This window comes from Dermacentor albipictus, chromosome 7 (assembly GCF_038994185.2).
Source record: "Dermacentor albipictus isolate Rhodes 1998 colony chromosome 7, USDA_Dalb.pri_finalv2, whole genome shotgun sequence".
Taxonomy (NCBI): domain Eukaryota; kingdom Metazoa; phylum Arthropoda; class Arachnida; order Ixodida; family Ixodidae; genus Dermacentor; species Dermacentor albipictus.
The window spans coordinates 47,413,668-47,429,713 of record NC_091827.1 but is presented as its reverse complement, the minus strand read 5'-3'; the positions used below and the strand labels follow the sequence as shown (position 1 = coordinate 47,429,713).

Sequence of the window (16,046 nt, the reverse complement as noted above, 5' to 3'; positions counted from 1 at the left end):
GTTGCCTCGAGCAGCTCCACCCAGGCGCGGAAACACTATAGGATGCCCCGATGATTGCCAATAATGGGCATCTCGCTAACAAAACGTTGCTTCAAGGAGAGCTAGAGAAAGAAAATATAGAGGGTGGGGGTCGGGTTGAAGGTTTCAAAGAGAGCTAGAGAAAGAAAGAAGAAGAGGTGAGGGGTTAGAGGGGAGGGGTTGAAGGTTGAGGCGGTGGCACAGGACGGAGAGGAAGAAGCGAGGACTGGATAAACGGGGGGGGGGGGGGGGGCGCAGGGAGCAGGCGGGACTGCTGCTCTTTTCGCCAGTACACGGGGAACGATAATCGAGATATCGGTGAAAAGCGTATCGATCGCCTCCTGGCGTGCGCCGAGCACGCTCGGGGGGGCACGCCCTTTTCGGCGGCCACGCCGCGTCGAGGCACTCGGCGAGGCCGATTCAAGAGAAGGGCACGAAGCTGTGGCAGGAGTGTGAACCGCGGGTACGAGTACCGTGTCTATAGCAGCAAAACAGAGAGGGATATCGTAGTAAACACACACGAGGGGCGCATCACGTCAGTGTGTACGCACTAAGGCCATGCTGCTTTCTATTTCTTCTTTGTTATAGGCTTATCGCCGAAAAAGAAACCGAAAAAGTTGTGCCGATAGAGCTCTCACGTGGGAGTATATATGCGAATGGAAGTTATTGTGAAACGCTTAACCTTAACGCTGTGCAACTGAATGCGGCTCGTGCAATTGTCGTTAGAGTGATCCCACGCAACGTGTTGCATAGCTTCTGTTTGTGCGCCGTGCAGATCGCAATGTTGTTGTCACTAAATGTTCACGTCTATACACTGTGACCGTCGACACGCTGTGGTGAAACGCAAACAGTGGTTTAGCCGAACGCACACTGGGAGACGTCGACGCAGTGAAACGTCGCGGGTGCAAGAAGGCGATGCTTAATGTTTGTCCACGGAAGAGTGGCGAGGGGGAGGCCTACGCAGAGATAGGTGCGGCGCTAAGTTACAGTTGTAAAGCAACAACAACAACATCAACAATAACACCGATAACGACCTAATCATCAACCACAACAACAACGACAACAGCAACAACACGCATGACAGCTCATAACTGGTGGACGCGTTCGGCGACTTCATTTTTTTTTTATGGGAAGTAGACTGACGTAGTGGCCGCGTCGCGGTAAAAGCTTGTCCTCCCTGCGTGGAGGAAGCCTAACCGACTCTGCAGGCATTTTTACTAAAGGTGTTCTCTCTCTCTTATGGGAAGGTCGATTATAGTGCCGGACCTCCAGTGGCTGCGTCCCACGTGCTCTTCAGTACAACTTTCAAACACAGTAGTAAGGTTGACTCTTATTCGGTCGCTCCACTGTCGCGTGTCACTGTCGCCTAACGGAAACCGGCGCGCCCTTCACGAGCTCTCGCGCGGCTATTCGGCAAGACAGTTGGAGCAGCGACCGTGACTAGTAATGTGCGTGAGGTTGTGAAAAAAAAAAGAAGAGCACTTCGTAAATAGCGATTCGAACAACGTCGCCTTCGCCTGCTACACTATTGACTGCAGTACTTACTTTCTTTCTTTCCAAGCGAGGGGGAGGGCAGAAGGTAGCTAAGCGTCTTTCTGGGGATAACCTCTTGTCAGAGTAATTACAAACTGCTGCCGGTGAAACGAGAGAGAAAACCATTAACTATCACGACAAACGTTTACTCACGGTGTGGCTAACAAGTGCATTAGCGTCGACTTTAATTTATTCCTTTTCTTCGAAGCGAGGGGGAGGGGACAGGGTTTCTGACTATGTGACTGAACAATTTTTTTTTTTGCCAGCATGCTATCGCAACGGTTGGTGACATTCTGAAGCGATTATTGCTCCACTGTCCTTCAGACTGGACAAGATAAACCAAATGACGCCGGAGACTCAAGTAACCTTGCAGCGCACACATTTTTACAGAATAGAAAGGAATGAACCACATGAAAGAACGATGCTTGCTATAGGTAGTGTCAGTAAAATAGAATCATCGATTACGTGCTCCATGGCTCCCTTAAAGACGTTGTTCAAGCTTCGGTCCCGCCGAAAGCTTCCTCGCGTCCATTTTCGCGGTAGCGTTATCTGCGCTCGGCGCGAGCTCATGAGAAAACGATTATCGATTTGGCCGTCCATTGAACATCGATGGAGAAAGAAAAAAACGAGAGGACACTATGTGAACAATAACAATATACGGGAAACATCAAACGACCTTGCTAAGCGAATAGCGGTAGACGAAAGTGAATTAATAAAAACGATGTCTCGAACGACTACTGATGCACCATCGAACAATCGTTAAACGGCGCAAATGCGTTGAATTCCTTTCCGCCGCAAAAGGTGAGTAAGCGAGCACACAGGCATACATTGCGGTACTGCAACAAGCCTCCTCCGAGTTACGAAGGTGATGGCGCTGCCGCCATTGACGTAGAAGAGAGAGAGAGAGAGAACGTGTTTTCCTAATGGATATTTCGTCGAGCGATAGTGAACGGCTAAAGCGCAGGAGACACCGGTGCAATGGAATTGATTGATTACCGATACCCGATACATTTGTCAACCGCCCCCTCCCCTTGCGCCCACCTCCCCCCTGTCCTTATACATTGTCCGTCGCCAGCGATACGATGTTGCCAAAGAGTACGGCCATACTTTGTTCGCTCCTGATAGCAGCTCGTGTGCTCTACGCACAACGCACACCTGCACGCAACTCTGGCCATGGCGATTAAGACGCGCCCATGCCTCGCATCAATTACAGTGTGCGTGTGTGTGCGCGTGTATTTGTGCGTGTTTGTGTGCATTTGTGCGCGTGTGTTTGTGCATGTGTGTATGTGTTTGTGCGTGTTTGTGCATGTGTGTATGTGTTTGTGTGCATTTGTGCATGTGTGTGTGTATTTGTGTGTGTGTGTATTTGTGCGTTTGTGCGCGTGTGTACGTGTTTATGTGCATTTGTGCGCGTGTGTTTGTGTGTGTTCGTGCATGTGTGTATGCGTTTGTGTGCATTTGTGCATGTGTGTGTGTATTTGTGCGTGTGTGTGCATTTGTGCGTTTGTGCGCGTGTGTACGTGTTTGTGTGCATTTGTGCGCGTGTGTTTGTGTGTGTTTGTGCATGTGTGTATGTGTTTGTGCGCGCGCGTGTGTGCGTGTGTGCGTGCGCTTTCGCTCACTCGGCTACAAGTGGGAGGCACTATACGTCGCGGCGCTCTGCAATGCGCGTGCGCGGGCGAGGGGCTGGCGTACGTGCGCGCCCACCGTGTATTTCGCAGATTTTGCTCGGTTCGGTCCGGTCTCCGTTCGGGCGCGGCTCGATTTAGACAGCTACGGCAGAAATATGCGAAGCCAAGTGTGCGCGCGCACTTTCGCGCGTAGTTGTGTGCGTGTGATCGACGGAGAAGCGAAAGATTACGGAGTTTTAGCAAACTGCGTCATATTCGTGGCGCGGGCGGAACCGGAAGTGCAATACGCGAAGCCGAACCTCCTTCGGTTCGCTCGCTTTAAGAGCAGAACGCTCCCCTCCCCCCTTTTTAGAGGCGTGGGGCGGGCACTGTGACTTACCTCAGCATTCGCTTATTCTTGTTCCCCAACACAGGGGTGAGAAAGAAAGAAAGAAAGAAAGAAAGAAAGAAAGGAAGAAAGAAAGAAAGAAAGAAAGAAAGAAAGAAAGAAGGAAAGAAAGAAAGAAAGGAAAAAGAAAGAGCGGTCCATCTGAGCACTGCCAATGAAAACAGTTGTCTTACATTGACAAGTGCCCTTCTTTAACACGATGGCTGCAGAAACATCTCTTGTACGGAGCACTAACATATGTATAAAAGCCCAACGAGAAAAAAAAAATGACCGAACCCTTTGAAGGTTTTCGCCGTACATGTACGGCCGCGGTTTTCTGTCCCACAAGGTCTAGCCGTACGGGTTCGGTTTCGACCCTCCGTTTGAAATTTCGCGCCATAATGACGATTCGTGCTCACTGGGACGTTCTGCCACTTCTTAGGGCTTACAAGAAGCGTTTGAAATTTGCGCTGTCTTCTTGGGGAGATAGCAGAACTGATTTATAGCTTCAGCGCCTCGCGCCGACTGCGGCAACACCCCTTTTGCGGTTTCGGTTCCACCGCGTGATCGCAACGGAGGCGCGCGAAATGTGATTTTTCTCTTTGTCGGCACGCTATCGCAAGGGCGGTGGAAGTTGATTTCTATCTTGATTGGCGCTGCTCTTAGCCTGTTTATAACCGCCGCTCACGACGTATTCCCGCTCTCAGCGGCAACGCGCTTTTGCGGTTTCGGTTCCTCCGCGTGATCGCAACGGAGGCGCGCGAAACGTGATTTTTCTCTTTGTGGGCACGCTATCGCAGGGGCGGTGGAAGTTGATTTCTATCTTGATTGGCGCTGCTCTTAGCCTGTTTATAACCGCCGCTCACGACGTATTCCCGCTCTCAGCGGCAACGCGCTTTTGCGGTTTCGGTTCCTCCGCGTGATCGCAACGGAGGCGCGCGAAACGTGATTTTTCTCTTTGTGGGCACGCTATCGCAGGGGCGGCGGAAGTTGATTTCTATCTTGATTGGCGCTGCTCTTAGCCTGTTTATAACCGCCGCTCACGACGTATTCCCGCTCTCAGCGGCAACGCGCTTTTGCGGTTTCGGTTCCTCCGCGTGATCGCAACGGAGGCGCGCGAAACGTGATTTTTCTCTTTGTGGGCACGCTATCGCAGGGGCGGCGGAAGTTGATTTCTATCTTGATTGGCGCTGCTCTTAGCCTGTTTATAACCGCCGCTCACGACGTATTCCCGCTCTCAGCGGCAACGCGCTTTTGCGGTTTCGGTTCCTCCGCGTGATCGCAACGGAGGCGCGCGAAACGTGATTTTTCTCTTTGTGGGCACGCTATCGCAGGCGCGGTGGAAGTTGATTTCTATCTTGATTGGCGCTGCTCTTAGCCTGTTTATAACCGCCGCTCACGACGTATTCCCGCTCTCAGCGGGAACGCGCTTTTGCGGTTTCGGTTCCTCCGCGTGATCGCAACGGAGGCGCGCGAAACGTGATTTTTCTCTTTGTGGGCACGCTATCGCAGGGGCGGTGGAAGTTGATTTCTATCTTGATTGGCGCTGCTCTTAGCCTGTTTATAACCGCCGCTCACGACGTATTCCCGCTCTCAGCGGCAACGCGCTTTTGCGGTTTCGGTTCCTCCGCGTGATCGCAACGGGGGCGCGCGAAACGTGATTTTTCTCTTTGTGGGCACGCTATCGCAGGGGCGGTGGAAGTTGATTTCTATCTTGATTGGCGCTCCTCTTAGCCTGTTTATAACCGCCGCTCACGACGTATTCCCGCTCTCAGCGGCAACGCGCTTTTGCGGTTTCGGTTCCTCCGCGTGATCGCAACGGAGGCGCGCGAAACGTGATTTTTCTCTTTGTGGGCACGCTATCGCAGGGGCGGTGGAAGTTGATTTCTATCTTGATTGGCGCTGCTCTTAGCCTGTTTATAACCGCCGCTCACGACGTATTCCCGCTCTCAGCGGCAACGCGCTTTTGCGGTTTCGGTTCCTCCGCGTGATCGCAACGGAGGCGCGCGAAACGTGATTTTTCTCTTTGTGGGCACGCTATCGCAGGGGCGGTGGAAGTTGATTTCTATCTTGATTGGCGCTGCTCTTAGCCTGTTTATAACCGCCGCTCACGACGTATTCCCGCTCTCAGCGGCAACGCGCTTTTGCGGTTTCGGTTCCTCCGCGTGATCGCAACGGAGGCGCGCGAAACGTGATTTTTCTCTTTGTGGGCACGCTATCGCAGGGGCGGTGGAAGTTGATTTCTATCTTGATTGGCGCTGCTCTTAGCCTGTTTATAACCGCCGCTCACGACGTATTCCCGCTCTCAGCGGCAACGCGCTTTTGCGGTTTCGGTTCCTCCGCGTGATCGCAACGGAGGCGCGCGAAACGTGATTTTTCTCTTTGTGGGCACGCTATCGCAGGGGCGGTGGAAGTTGATTTCTATCTTGATTGGCGCTCCTCTTAGCCTGTTTATAACCGCCGCTCACGACGTATTCCCGCTCTCAGCGGCAACGCGCTTTTGCGGTTTCGGTTCCTCCGCGTGATCGCAACGGAGGCGCGCGAAACGTGATTTTTCTCTTTGTGGGCACGCTATCGCAGGGGCGGTGGAAGTTGATTTCTATCTTGATTGGCGCTGCTCTTAGCCTGTTTATAACCGCCGCTCACGACGTATTCCCGCTCTCAGCGGCAACGCGCTTTTGCGGTTTCGGTTCCTCCGCGTGATCGCAACGGAGGCGCGCGAAACGTGATTTTTCTCTTTGTGGGCACGCTATCGCAGGGGCGGCGGAAGTTGATTTCTATCTTGATTGGCGCTGCGTTAGCTTGTGTATCACAGCCTCTCACAAGGTATTCTCGCTCTCTGCGGCAACGCGCTTTCGCGAGAGGGTGCCTCAGACCTTTGCCCAAGGCAGCCGCACGCAGAGGAGATGTCATGTGTGGGCCATCACAACTCGTCGCTCCGAGAGAAGAAAATACACGCAATTTACGTCTGCAGACTGCGATAAGACGCTGTGCGGAGACCCGTGTTTCAAGGAGTACCACTCTGAAATACTATTGAACATTTTGCAGTTCTGAGGGATGCCGACACCAAAATACTGTTCCTAATTTTTTTTACTACTTATTCCCGACTTTATACATCTTGTGCATTCAAGATCCGCAATAAGTAATTTGACCACCTGGGAAAGTTTTTTTTTCAAAATATTTCGACCCTCAAAGGGTTAAGAAGGACGGAGTAGACCCGCCGTTGTTGCACGGTGGCTCTGCGCGCGCAAGATCAAATCCTGGCCGCGGCGGTCACGTTTCCATGCTGGCGAAATGGAAAAAAGCACCCGTATACCGTACATTGGGTGCACGTTAAAGAACCCCAGGCGGTCAACATTATTCCGGAGTACCTCACTATGGTCTCAATCATAATCATATCGTGGTTTTCGCACGTAAAAGCCCAGAACCTCTCTGCTTTTTTTTATGGGGAGGGAGTAGGAAAGAACGGAACGAGCGCTAAAACTTCGACCGTTTATTCGGAGAGCGAAGCCGGAAGAATATACCACATACGCGTTCGTTTACCGCGGTCGAGTCAAAGAAATAACAGCAACGTTCCCAACATGCATTCGCATCTGGTATGTACATCTCAGTATATTGTTTTGACTTGGCTATACATATATCAATTGTAAGCCTTACGCGCCAGAACCACGCTGCGATTATGAGAGGCGCCGTAGTGGGGGGACTGCTGCGAAATAGTTTTAGAGCAGACTTGCAACAGTTCATTTGGAGGTGTGCAGCTTTTTCACAAGGGAGATCCAACATTCAGCATCTACTACACGGAGACATTAGAACACTAGGAATTGCAATACAAACTAACCGTGAAACACAGAAAGCGATTGCGACATATGGTAGACAAAGTGGCCTGTTTCGAGTAGCGTCGAAGGGGTCGATCAGCCCGTGTGAGAGCGGCGGAACTGAACATGCACCTGAGCCTGCATAAAGCGGAAGATCCCAGACCGAGATGAAGAATTGTTTCAGCCAACAGTCTGGGTACCCACATTCCCTCCCCTCCTAATCCCCATCAGCGGCCTAGAGCCGTCCCCTTCCTTAAAATAAAGGCTTTATTCATTCATTCATCCGCCTCCAGTTTACATCTACATCTATGCATGCACGCAGACGAGCGTTTTTAAAGTTTCGTCTCCGTCGAAAAGCCACCACCGAGGCCGGGATACAACCCAGGACCTCAAGCTCAACAGCGCGAGACCATATGTAGCCACTGGGCTACCGCGACGCGTGGCAGTTAAATTTTAACGCTCATTCTCTTGCTTCGCACTGCTTCCTTCCTATAAGCCTGTTTCCTCATTGCGCTAATACGCACCTCTTAGCATTCAACCAAACCCGCACAGCAAGACGTCTGCGACTGTTAATCACTCCGGACTGAACAAACAACACACTCAACGCAATGAGTAGCAATAACATTGCAGCGTTGCTTGAGCAGACAGCTGAAACCCGAGCAGAGACGGAACAGACGTCAAAGCACCCGGAGTGTTTTCGCTGACGGCACTTTTGAGAGACGGCACTCTAAGAAATCTAGACGTACGTGCGCGGTCACAGCTCCGCTACACTTGTAATCCTCGAGCGACACATCGGAGTGAGTATATATGCACGCTCCAGTGAAAGCTTACGATTGCTTTCGAACTTTCGAAGCTGAAAGCTTCGGTTCCCGACATCACTCGTAGCGTTCCCTTTCTTTCTTTCTTTCTTTCTTTCTTTCTTTCTTTCTTTCTTTCTTTCTTTCTTTCTTCCTTTCTTTCTTTCTTTCTCTTTCTCGCGCGGATTTGCCAGCGAGAAAAAAAAAAGGAAAGATCTGAAACATCGTACATCAATTCGCGACGACGCTTCGAGCATGTTCTCACAGCCGTCCCGATCGCGCTCCTGCGCGAAAAACAAGTCAATCATCGCGCTGTCTCCGCGCGGGACTCCAAACGTGTTGAACGACGAAGTTCGGAACATGTCGAGCAAATAGCGTGCGAGGCAAAATTTACACACACTCTGTTTGTGTTTCACGCTTTCCTCGGTTACTTATCCTGGTTGTTTCAATATATAAGCGTTGATGCGATTGTTCGCGTTGTGTATTTGGTACATGCGTTACTTGCGTTTTCTCGTATAACGACAACGGGCGAAACGCGAAAAAAGACAAAAAAAAAAACTGCGACACGCGTGACGCGTACGTTGATGGCAAACATGTCGTTCGAGCGTTGTCGTGAGGGTAACGTATACGAGACACACTTAAGATGCAAGGGCCCTCCGCCGATGCCATTTGCACTATTTGTTGTTATTAGTCGCGTTTTTTTCGTTAAAATGAAATTTATTTCGTTGGTTACAGTTAGTTTGCCGCTTCGCGCACTCGTGCCAAAGACGAGGTGGCTGAAGATGAATAGAGACACAAATTGACAATAGTGAATTCAAAGAAATAAAAAAAAAGACACCTATCTATATGACGGGCTTTGACCTCAGACTTTGCACACGTGCAAGCGTGCTACAATGCACGATTTTGGTACTTGGCGAGCTTTGGGGCATCTTAAAGCGTTGTTTATTTTCAATGTTATTTCACTTTTGTGCTGAAATATTCCCTGGATTGGATACGCTTTTTGTTTTTTCTTTGCAGGCACGTATGATACGTACCAGGCCGAACCATGTACCTCTTAAGATTTCTCCTCAGATTGTTCCTGATTAAATCAAATTATCGGTAATTATGACCGTGAAATGCATGATGTTTCATGCTGTAAACAGAAAGTGAGAGACGCACGTCAAGCGTTTTTCGCTTTTTCGTTTCATTCCTGCCATCGACCTGCCTTCATCGCCCAGCCCTTACCCACGCCCCCAGATCGCTCCCCCAAGGCATCAAGAATTATGCTATAATAATAATAATAATAATAATAATAATAATAATAATAATAATAATAATAATAATAATAATAATAATAATAATAATAATAATAATAATAATAATAATGGTATTTTATTATTATTATTATTATTATTATTATTATTATTATTATTATTATTATTATTATTATTATTATTATTATTATTATTGCCATCTTCAAGGGCGATGCATACCAATTCAAGCCTTTAAAGACATGCTAGGAATAGAAAAACTGGAAAAAAAACTATGGCTATGCCCATAATAATTGGCTATGGCTATGCCCAAAATACTTCACTCGAACGACGAGATGCGACACGGAATGGGTAGCGTACGGCGCTGAGAGAAGTAGCGGCATTAAAGGGGAGCTTAAGAGCTTAGCGAAGACACTTAAGAGGCCGACACTTTAGGCACTTAGGAGGCGGTTCAAGGCGAATGCTTGAATTGTTTTGGGGTAGTAGAGAAGCCATTAGTATAGAATTCGTTCCCAGGTGATCTGCGCCCAAAGCGAGTGACCAAGCTACGCGGCTTGACTTCGATTATTTCGTGAGAATCGATGTATTCCGAGTAGCCTGCTCAAAATGATTTAGCTTGAGGGCAAGCTAAATTGTATTATTTTTTTTTAAATTACGACCTAGTTATGCACTGGTAAATATTACACTGTGCAACACCGACAAGATAAATTAAAAGAAGAAAAGCACCAGTGCATAGGAAATACTAAGTCTATATATATTATTTGCGTAGTGGCATGAACGTGTTATCTTCATTACTTCCATTGTCATTTTGTTATTCATTTATTCATTTAGCACTGTAATTTATTTTTGTACGTCTTGTTCTAACATACATAAATGGAGTAGACGAGGCAGTCTTAATTCGCCTCAATCTTCCACATAAACTCCTTTGTAACATAGCAGAACAAGACAGACGGTAAAAGCAAAGAGGAAAATTACCGACTGCTACTTCATGACTCATGCCATCTTACACGCACTTGATGAACAACGAAAGGATCCCACACATCGTTCGCATCTAAATCACGGGGGGCGTGTTTGAGTTGGCGAGGTGGAACCAGTACAGGCGATGACACGAGCACAATCTCGTCGGCTGTGACTCTATCAGATCTCTCCGCCCCGAGGGCACTATCCATGCACGATGTTTGCCGAAGAAAGCATATTGACGAGCGGCGTATGTGGCACAACTAAATGCATCTTAAAGCTTTTTGTGCGCAAACAAACAGGGACGAAGAAAAGGGGCAACACAAGGACGAGCGCTTTCTACAACTCTATTCCTGAAAGCACCCTTGTCTACAGGACAGCCTGTAGAAAGCGCCCCTCCTTGTGCAGCCCCTTTTCATCGTCCCTGTTTGTTTGCGCACAAAAAGCTCTAAGATGAATCTGTTCCAACTAGGCCGACTCGCAGTTATACAACTAAATGCGACAGACTTCTAAGAAAAATACACACGAGCCACGGAGGTCTGGCCTTCGTGTCCCTGTGGTGCATACCCATTCCGGCGGATTTGTCAAGAGTGGGCCAATCGGCCAGAACACGCACTTACTCATAGTTACACATACCCAGTGGTACAAGTTGCCTATTCTGGCTCGTACCCAGTTGGCCAAGTTGTCCCCTCGAAAAGAGGAACGACATTGTTCGGGGGAGGGGGGAGAAGAGGAGAAAAAGAAATGCTACACTTAAAATACCTAAATAAATAAAAAGAAACTACAAAGCAGTGACAGCCATAGCCAGGTTGACCGCGTCAGGCTTGAACTGATTGGACGGTGTTCGAACCTTATGCGGGTGCGGAGTATCCGCGGATGTGGCCTGCGCGCGGAAGCAAAACTTTCTGCTCAACCGGAAACGTGTAGACCACATTTTTTTATCTGCCTTCAACTTTAAGCGAGAGACACTCGCGCTTAGAAAGCTTTCGGACGCCGAAGGGCAAATTACAGCTAAAACACGAGACAAGAAAACAAGTGCACTTGAAGACGCGAGGCCAGCGCACTCGAGCGAGCCTCAGAAATGCAGTCAGTCTCCGTCAATATACAGACGCGCTCTCCAACTTGGCGTGGTCGATGCCGTTTCCCGGAGACTTCGCGGCTAAGGCGCGGCCCTCACACCTCCCGGAACCTTGCCCCTGGCTGTAGCACATGATGACTCCGCGCACTACGCGAAGTGAAAACAGCGCGATACAAGCAGGAATGAAGGAATCGAACGAGACAAGCGCAGGAGCGCGCCCTGTTCACTCAGTACCTGCGTATGTGTCGCACTGTCTTCAATTTTGAACGATGTGACCAATTGCCCAAAAAACATCTACCTTCCTGAAAGAAGTGATCTACTCCTGCGTCACTATAGCGTATGCTCGCCATTTGATGAAGCGACACCAAGACAGAAAAGTTGTGGAAAAGAGAGAGAGAGAGATGTCTCAGAGAAGCCGCTACACGGACAGACCAGCTTGACGACTACATGATGCTGCTCACAGTTAGTCAGATATACGTAAGGCACATCTGCTGTTTATTCACGAAGAAGGCCTGTATGAATTTATTTAACGGTAGCGCACCGTTTTACAATCCCGGGTGTAAAGAATAACGTGAACGTAAGGCGATTACTATTCCTTGTTTTTAACGCTTCAAAACGAAGGAGCCAATCTGGAGTCGGGTTACGCGACTTCCGCGACTTCAACGTACGCACCGACAAAATTGTTTAACGTCTACTCCCGCGTAGACCAGAGAGAGAAAGCAAGGGTAGACCAGAACCCGTGTAGGCCAGACGCTACATCACTTCTCGAAGGCAGCCAGCATTTGGCGGGAGGAGCTGGCGGAATGAACGAAAAAAACAACAACAACAACCAGAATGCTCAGTACGTTCGCATCGCACGCTTGCCGCCAACGTTCACTCGCCACGGCTCTGTCGTCCGCTGCGCCATCGCCAAATTGGCAGCACCACGCGGACTCCTCCGACAGCTGGATACTGGGGTCGAGATTACGTGCGCTTGCTCTAAATGCATGTGCGATAATGACAGATCCTGGTCTGTACGGTGCACATAGAGACGAGACGGATGCGTCACCATCTAGCATGCCGTCATTTACTATCGGCACTTCAAATCACGGCCAAAACGTGAGTACCTCTGTTTCCGTTATCGCTTGGAAGTGTACATAGTGCCGCGGTGATACGATGACCCTGGTGATACTTTTAGCTGAAGTACGGGCGACACTGTAATCACTGAGATACAACAGCGAAAATCCCCCGTGAGTTCGTGTTGTGTAGCTTCGTGCTTCTCTCAGCTGGATCACAATTTACGACTTTCGTGAAAACAACTTCACATTGCAGGTTTCTGCAAAACTTATTTCTCACATTCACTTTATCCGCGCTTCAAGTTGTCGCTGCATTCGACCTGGCTCTGCGATGTGTATGCCGCCCGATTAGCTCAGATGATGGAGCGAAAACCCCGGAAAGTTCTTGATCCCAGGCCCCGAACAGTATGATCTTCATTCACGACAAATTTTTTTTTAGCAACCCATACGGGCTGCCTTTGAAGGCTCGTGCAAGGCGAAAACAACAATGCGGTCTCGTCTGAGCGTCACGTAAGGCTTACACGCTATGAATCAATCAATTACGAGCTTCAAATCAAATCGAGAGTTCTTTAGCTATCGCAACGGGGCGCACGACGCATCCAGGCCGAAATAACAAGCCAGCACGACTCGGCTAGGCCCAATTTCGGCTCGTCTCGGCTTCGTGCGCAATACGGACGAGTCGGGGGTTCCTCAAAGTTGCCTGCTATTGGTCGCTCCACGGCGCCTGCCGCCACCTTCAAAAAAATAAAATAACTAAATAAGAAAGACAGAAGGAAAGAAAGGAAGAGAGAAATAAAGAAAGAAAGAGAGAAAGGAAGATAGATAGATAGATAGATAGATAGATAGATAGATAGATAGATAGATAGATAGATAGATAGATAGATAGATAGATAGATAGATAGATAGATAGATAGATAGATAGATAGATAGATAGATAGATAGATAGATAGATAGAAAGAAAGAAAGAAAGAAAGAAAGAAAGAAAGAAAGAAAGAAAGAACGAACAAACGAACGAAAGAAAGAAAGAACGAGGACAAGGCCTGAAGAGAGAGCTCGCGCAGGGGTACGCTGGGCAAATTGGATTCCCGTGTTCCACGGCGCGACCACGCGAAGAGCTCAGCGCAAGAGGGCTGAGAGATGCGCGAGGCAAAGAGCGACGTAGGCCGCGCGGCCGGCAAGAAAGGCACAATGACTCAACGACCATATCGATTCGACGACAGCTTCTCCTCCACCATCTATATACAGCCTCGAACTACCCCCGCATCGCCCCCCCCCGTCTCACCCGACCGCCCACTTTCTTTCGAGGAAGGGTTGCTGGAAGGGCACCGAACCGCGAAACGCAATAAGCGTATGCATTGAAAAGTCCCCCCCCCCCCTCTCCTCGGTGTCTGTGGCCAACACGCCGCGGAAATTGGACACGCGGCAAGAAGAGGGTGTAAAGCTGGCGGTTGGTTGGCGTGTCCCCAAGGGCCTTGCCTTCAAATGGGGGAAAATTTTAGATACACGTGTGACATCGAAGGCTGTGAGAGCCTGAAGCCACAACCAACGTCCTACCCGTAGGCGGAGAACCTTGTCAAGCCGACGTTTCGCTTGCCTCCATCGCTGCGGGTGCATTTCTAGGGCTGTCTCGCCGCATACGATGTGCGGCAGCTGGGTACGTGCCATGGGGCGTAGGTGCTTGGAACACTTGGTGCTTGCATCGTTCGCATAAACATTTATTATTATTATTATTATTATTATTATTATTATTATTATTATTATTATTATTATTATTATATGGTAGGAGATGTCGCCTTTAGGTGGCGCCGGCTACTCCTTTTCACGTAGAGATTTTAAAATTTAATTAAATGCATTACAGCTAAAAGTCAACTCCGAATCATATTGACATAACGGTAGAATGTCCACGGCACGACACCCACGATTAGCATTAGAACGCAGGCCCTTCACCAGCCTCAGGAAGATCATGGGTCAATGGGAAACACTCATTGCATATAAACGTTTTACTGCATTCGCGTCATTAATGTTACATTGTCGTAAAATTGTATCGCATTCGTGTCATTAGCGTTGCGTTTGCATAACTTTTCGTTTTAAATCTGCCGCAAACGACAAAGATACCTTCGCTTTTCGCCACTCCTCATATAAACGTGGGATCCGCCGATTTTTCTTTGCTGTTGTTGCTGCTGCTGCTAATTTTCGCTTTGAATAGAGAGAGCGGTAGATATAGAGATGAAATAATAATACTATATGGGGTTTTACGTGCCAAAACCACTTTCTGATTATGAGGCACGCCGTAGTGGGGGCCTCCAGAAATTTTGACCACCTGCGGTTCTTTAACGTGCACCTAAATCCAAGTACACGGGTGTTTTCGCATTTCGCCCCCATGGAAATGCGGCCGCCGTTGCCAGGATTCCATCCCGCGACCTCGTGCTCAGCAGCCTAACATCATAGCCACTGAGCAACCACGGCGGGTTAGAGATGAGATGGAAAAGCCAGTCAGCTTAACTTGAACGATATGCAATTTACCACCCAAGATTTTAGGAAAGCTAAGGAAAGAAATACGATGTACTATATATTGTACGGTATTGTAATATATGTACGATATTGGCAGTAATGCAGCTCTGCTGCCAGAATCTTAAATAGAGCTCTGCGAAGCAAAGCTGTGTCAGCTTGGATTGGCAAGTTATTCTTTGAGCGCTCTATTTGCTTCACTACATGAAAAAGACATATCTGATTACTAAAGTTACGAAAATGAAGACCAAACTTTTCCCAACACACCCACAACTTTCGGAACTACGGCAATCTTTTGTTAGAAAATTTGGGAACGAAAATTATTAATATCATTCGAGTCGGTCCAGCGGTCGCCTCAGGAGAGCCTTCCCGCATTTCACACATGCATTTGTGTAGACAAATTGGAGCGGCCCCGGAGTTAAAACTTCCTCTATACAGCTGCGAGATTTATTCGAATTAGCGAAAGGTGCGTAAGCTTCGCTTAGTGGTCAGTGAACGTGTGCTCGGAATCGCTCGAAATACACGCTAACCGGGGATGCGACACATGGGTTTCAAGTGCCAACACACAACATTGTGTGAGTGAGTGAGTGAGTGAGTGAGTGAGTGAGTGAGTGAGTGAGTGAGTGAGTGAGTGAGTGAGTGAGTGAGTGAGTGAGTGAGTGAGTGAGTGAGTGAGTGAGTGAGTGAGTGAGTGAGTGAGTGAGTGAGTGAGTGAGTGAGTGAGTGAGTGAGTGAGTGAGTGAGTGAGTGAGTGAAAGTGCATGTGAATACCCGCGGAGCGTCTCCTGTGACGTAACTGAGATGAGTATAGTGTTAGACCATTGAGACGGTGTTGTCATGTCAGCAAAACGGTTGCTAAGTTTGAACAATGCGTTTTTTTTTTAAGTCGTAAATGTGGTATAGAACAAAGAGATGCTCACTGATATCGCTAGCTGAAACGAGGCGATATATTTCACCGTTACGGCTGAGCACTTCGAAGTCGTACGACAGAAAGCGCAATGCGCGAGTTTATAAGCGAGTCTCTCGAAGATTCACTC

General features: G+C 48.6%; 1 protein-coding gene across 5 annotated transcripts in view; it reads right to left on the bottom strand.

Moving 5' to 3' along the window:
* The window catches only part of Calx (sodium/calcium exchanger 3), a 339,781-nt gene that overhangs the window by 176,273 nt on the left and 147,462 nt on the right, over positions 1-16,046 (bottom strand). The window lies entirely within an intron of this gene.